Source organism: Lissotriton vulgaris, chromosome 1_1, assembly GCF_964263255.1.
Source record: "Lissotriton vulgaris chromosome 1_1, aLisVul1.2, whole genome shotgun sequence".
Classification (NCBI taxonomy): Eukaryota; Metazoa; Chordata; class Amphibia; order Caudata; family Salamandridae; genus Lissotriton; species Lissotriton vulgaris.
The window spans coordinates 50,929,049-50,935,048 of NC_141685.1; positions in this window are offsets into that span (position 1 = coordinate 50,929,049).

Below are 6,000 nucleotides of genomic sequence, written 5' to 3' on the forward strand. Positions count from 1 at the left end.
GGGGCCATTTTGAATGCAGGTAGTGTTCTCAGGCCTGCACCCATTTTGCCTAGCTTTCATCCATTATGCCCAGGGGTAGTGAGTGGTGCATGGGCCTAGTCTTTCTGTGGGGTGTCTTGAATTTAAACATCATTGAGGGCATGGATGGCATGGGATTGTGCTGATTTTTATGTGGTTTTCGATTTTTTGGGCTGCTGTTGGGGCCTTTTGCCCAGGGGTACCCAGTGGTGCATGGACTGAGTCTTTCTTTGGGGTCTCTTTAATGTAAACATCATGGAGGGCATGGATGGCATGGGATTGTGCTGATTTTTGTGTGTTTTTCGATTTTTTGGGGTGTTCATGGGGACTGGCCATGTGGGTGGGGGCCATTGTGAGTGCTGGTACAGGCAGGCCCTGGCCATATGCTGGGAGGCAAGAGGCCATTTTGAATGCAGGCAGTGTTCTCAGGCCTGCACCCATTTTGCCTAGCTTTCATCCATTATGCCCAGAGGTAGTGAGTGGTGCATGGGCCTAGTCTTTCTGTGGGGTGTCTTGAATTTAAACATCATTGAGGGCATGGATGGCATGGGATTGTGCTGATTTTTCTGTGGGTTTTCGATTTTTTGGGCTGCTGTTTGGGCCTTTTGCCCAGGGGTACCCAGTGGTGCATAGACTGAGTCTTTCTGTGGGGTCTCTTTAATGTAAACATCATGGAAGGCATGGATGGCATGGGATTGTGCTGATTTTTGTGTGTTTTTCGATTTTTGGGGTGTTCATGGGGACTGGCCATGTGGGTGGGGGCCATTTTGAGTGCTGGTACAGGCAGGCCCTGGCCATGTGCTGGGAGGCAAGGGGCCATTTTGAATGCGGGCAGTGTTCTCAGGCCTGCACTCATTTTGCCTAGCTTTCATCCATTCTGCCCAGGGGTAGAGAGTGGTGCATGGGCCTAGTATTTCTGTGGGGTGTCTTGAATTTAAACATCATTGAGGGCATGGAAGGCATGGGATTGTGCTGATTTTTATGTGGTTTTCGATTTTTTGGGCTGCTGTTGGGGCCTTTTGCCCAGGGGTATCCAGTAGTGCATGGACTGAGTCTTTCTGTGGGGTCTCTTTAATGTAAACATCATGTAGGGCATGGATGGCATGGGATTGTGCTGATTTTTATGTGTGTTTTCGATTTTTTGGGGTGTTCATGGGGACTGGCCATGTGGGTGGGGGCCATTTTGAGTGCTGGTACAGGCAGACCCTGGCCATGTGCTGGGAGGCAAGGGGCCATTTTGAATGCAGGCAGTGTTCTCAGGCCTGCACCCATTTTGCCTAGCTTTCATCCATTATGCTGTGGTAAATAATTTTACCTAATCAGTTTTTCCGTATAATTATCATTACAAGACAGCTCATAAAAATGAGAGGCAGAGTCCGTGGTATCTGAGTCATACAGGGTTTAATGGAAAAACCTCGAGGTTGGAGATCATGTTCCGTCACCACTAGGGTTCGGGAAGGGACAGTCAACGTTTTATTAACATTACACATTATATATAGTAAAGTAACATAATTGAATCTAATACAGTAGGCGTAACAGGTGAAAAAGAGCGAGATAAGAACACATGTGCGTAAGAAGAGGCGTGAAAGAAGGCGTGTAATAGGCGTACACGGAGGCGTGCACTATACATGTCAGAGAAACGTCACAAGAATCGTCACATGTGGGTGGGTGCATAGAGAAAGTTGCAGAATCAGCAGAAAGTGCGGATGCGCGCGCAGCTAGCATGACGTGACATAGATGTGTAACTGGGGAGAACTTTAACACTAGTAGAGGAGACAGAAGTCTGGGATGTCAGAACGAACTGGACCTATAACATATCTGGTATCTGATGTTTGGAGGATGTATTATCTGGAGTAAAAGGTCTCTCGGGCAGAGGCTATTCTATACTGAATGCTAATGCGTGCATATGTGTCTACATGCCTACGTGCAGGGCCATGGGCCTACTATGGCAACGGGAACTGTAAATTACTTGCATGGAAACAGGAAGGCTTGCTCTTTGCTCTGCAGCCGGGGAGATGTTTACCTAAATCACTAGACAAGAATGTATTTTCGAGGAGGCTGAACAGATAACTTGAAGGCAAAATACGGTCTTGGCAGGCAGGCCGGGTTGAGCCAGGCACCGCTTCGCTTGGCAGGAAGTAAGGCAGAGGTCAGGGATACGTGTCCATGCTGCAGCTTTCAGAGGCAGGAGGCAGAAAGCAGAAAGGGCTCGGAGACAGAAATCAGGGCCAAGCTCGGCAGAGCCAGGAAAAACATAAAAGTGTACCATGTAAAGACGTTGGCATGGTATGGTTAGGAACTGAATTATCAATCCATTCATGGTGGATCTGGAAGAGGACATGTTAACGTTGGACGCAAATGTATTTGCGTCTTCATATTCGGTCATGGAGGGAATTTACATGTACTTTAAGCACGTACATGGAGACGTTGGGGTACACGTTAGGGGACATACTTGACCATAAAAATTTCAATTACCTCAATGCCCAGGGGTAGTGAGTAGTGCATGGGTCTAGTCTTTCTGTGGGGTGTCTTGAATTTAAACATCATTGAGGGCATGGATGGCATGGGATTGTGCTGATTTTTATGTGTTTTTCGACTTTTTGGGGTGTATAACTGAACTGATGTTCCTCTGTCTTCCATTGCTTTTAGGTGCACAAGACTCAAGAGAACCACCAGTGCCAGTAAGAAGTCCTGCAGCGGTGTGTGTGCAGCACAACGTCACGCGACGTCACGTCTGGCCACAGACAACTCTGCAACTCGTGCAACTGCGGCCTGATGTTCTGACCTCTGAAGAAGATGGCCCCAAAAAAAGTTACCCGTAGCTCCTCTAGCAAGAAAGTTGCCAGTAAGGAGCAGAAGAAGCAAGTTACCAAGGAGACTGGTGTGCCGCCCGCCACATTTTTTGGGAATAAAAAAAAAGTACGCCTGCAGCAGCGGGATCTGCTGGGGACCAAGCTGGGAGCAGCACCCCCGCTCCATTGGGCTCAGTGCCACCACCACCAAGCCAACTTAAGTCCAAGCCCTTGAGTGCTGCAGAGGCAGCCAGTCTACTTCTTCAATCACCATCGACCAGTGATGTTGGCTCATCACAAGAAAGTAGCAGCAATGTCCCTCAATCAACACAGGTTGTTGTAACTCATCTGACCAGTGTTGAACAACCATAGCCGCAACAACAACCACATGTGCAAGTACAAGCCCAAGTACATGTGGAAGGAGAGGCAGCGCAAGGAGATGCGGAAGCAGAGGTGCATTGAGGGGCACAAGTGCCCACAATAGTTGTTCCTCCCGAAGAAGGGGCAAATCAGGAAATCGACATTCAAGCCAAGGTATCATTTGAGGAAGCCACTCCCGATCATTCATTGTCTTCCACATCCCTAGCAAGGAAAAGATCAAGGATGGTGTCTACATCTTCTTCAAGCCCACCTCCTTCTGATGATATGGATCAAACTTGGGGACCACCACTGCCGTCTGAGAGTGAGGCCCACCATGATCTGACAGAGTTAGCTAAGCGTAAAAGGAAGGTCCCTGAAAGTCTCATAGTTATGGAGTGTGATGACGCTCAACAAGAAGTGGCGTATACTCCTGCTGATGAAGACTCTCACCAAGACAACGCAGTCATCATACACGCCACTCCAGCCTCAGCGTGCATGCAGCAAACAGACATTTTGACCCTAGCCCGAAAGCTGCTGAGCGTGATGATGTTGTCGACGAGGAGGCAATGGGAACACCACCATCATTGGAGTTAACTAGTACACCACCTACCGCTTCCATATTTCTTTCTCGCCAGAAGGGACCTCCATCCACCTCGACCTCAATTAGTGGTGGTGCAAGTGCACAACGTAGTAAAGTTCGGCAACACACATCTTCCACTTCATCTGGCATTAGCAGCATGACCACCACCAGTATCGCCTCCTCCGGCCCCCACAGACATTTCAAGTCCGCAGTATGGGACTTCTTTAGTGTTTGCCCAAAAAAGGAAAACATAGCCATTTGTAAGCTTGCAGTTAGTCGTGGTAAGTTTGGTACCAACTATGGTACCAGAGGCCAGAGAGGTCATCTTGAGAGACAGCACACTGTCCAATGGTTTGCGCACCTAAAGGAGATCAAGGAAGCCCGAATTTGAAGTCAACAAACTGTATACGTTGATGTTTCATCTGATGATGACGAGGAGGAAGAAGCGTCAAACACTTCACTTACACCCAGTACCCCTGTCAGCACACCCCCTGTGAGCCACACTAAGAGTGTGGGATAGAGTGAGACACCAATGCGAAAAAGTTAATCATCGAGCGTAACTGGGTCGAAGAAGTCCTCATCATCCCGTAACATGGTCCAGCCCACCATTAGAACCATGTTGTTTTCAGAAGCGCCATTTGATCGCAACCACCCACTGACGCGTCTGTATAACGCTAAGCTGGCTAAAATGCTAGCTCTGGACCTTCTCCCTTTTTCTTTTGTGGAAGGGGTTGGTTTTCTAGAATTAGTGGTAACGCTCAGCCCTAAATGGAAGGTTCCTAGCCGGTTCTATTTTGCCAGAGTTGCGGTTCCAGCACTACATGAAGATGTGCTGGAGGTGATTGGGGCAGCTTTGCAGAAGAGTGCTGTTCACACTATACATCTGAAAATAGACATGTAGACCAGTGGCGCAGGCACTGATTACATGTGCATCACTGCACACTGGGTCTCTTTTTCAGGGGTTAAAGCAAAGCTAAACGCAGGTGTTGACCCGGACAACGTTTTTAAAGCTGCTCGTAAACATGCAACACTAGCCATGTTTGGCATGGAGAAAAGTCATACAGGAGAAAACATTTTAAAGGAGTTTAACACAAAGGTCTTTCAATGGCTGTTTCCATGGATAATGCTGCCAATGTAGTTAAGGCCATGGAGCTGGGTAAATATTTCAGAGTGCCGTGTTTGGCGCACTGTATAAACCTGGTTGTTAAAAAATTCTTGAGTGAAGAAAGTCCAGTGTGTGAGTTAGTGACCACCTGCCGATGAATGTGCAACAATTTCAGCCATTTTTTTAAGGCCCGGAAGCATCTGAGGGGCCTGCTACATGAACGTCGAATGCCAGTGAAAGCACTCATCCAGGAGGTGCCAACACGTTGGAATTCAACCTTCTACATGCTTGAGTGTCTGTATGAGCAGTTTACGGTACTCGATCAGTATTTCTTAACACTGGGTACAGCTCAGAAGGACCTGAGGCTAGATGCGGCGCAATGGGAGCTAGTTAAAAGCCTGACAGACATGCTTCGTCCTTTTGAGGTCTTCACGCGTGCAGTCAGCAGGGAGGACTGTAATGTGGGAAAAGCTATCCCATTGTTGCACATGCTGGAGCACAAACTGAAAGCGGTGTCTTCTATGTTTCAAAAAGATGAAGAAAAGCAAGAAGCTTTTGTTTTGGCGGAGAAATTATTACAGCGCCTACTTGGCGATGAACGTCTTCAAATGATCCACTCAGAACAGCATTACATTTGTGCTACTATTCTGGATCCACGCTACAAAAAGGCAATGGCAGGCAGAGCATTCTTTGCTTTTGGTGACGCAGATGTTAAAAAGTACAAACATTGGGTAGCTGTGTCAGCCATGAGGTTTGAAAGAGAACGGCGGAAAATTGAAGGAAAAGGCAGTACATCAGCATCAGCAGGCCATCCCCAGTCAAAAGAATCCACTTCTGCACCTGTGGCTGTGGCAGAAGTGACCTCTCAGCCGTTAAAGACACCGGCAACCGGATCATCTGCACCAGACACAACAGTAACATTGGGTGAAGAAGAGGATTGGCTAACTAAGCTTGGGTTTGCTTCCCAAAAGGTCCCAGCAAAAAGTAAGCAAAGTGGAGGAACCGTGGACAACCTTCAGTCGATGGTGCAGGACTATCTGAATGACTCAACAGAGGTCTATGTTAATGCTGACCCATTGGCGTATTGGCATGGGAAAAAAGAATTGTGGCCAGAGATCTCTAACTTGGCTATAAATTACTTGTCT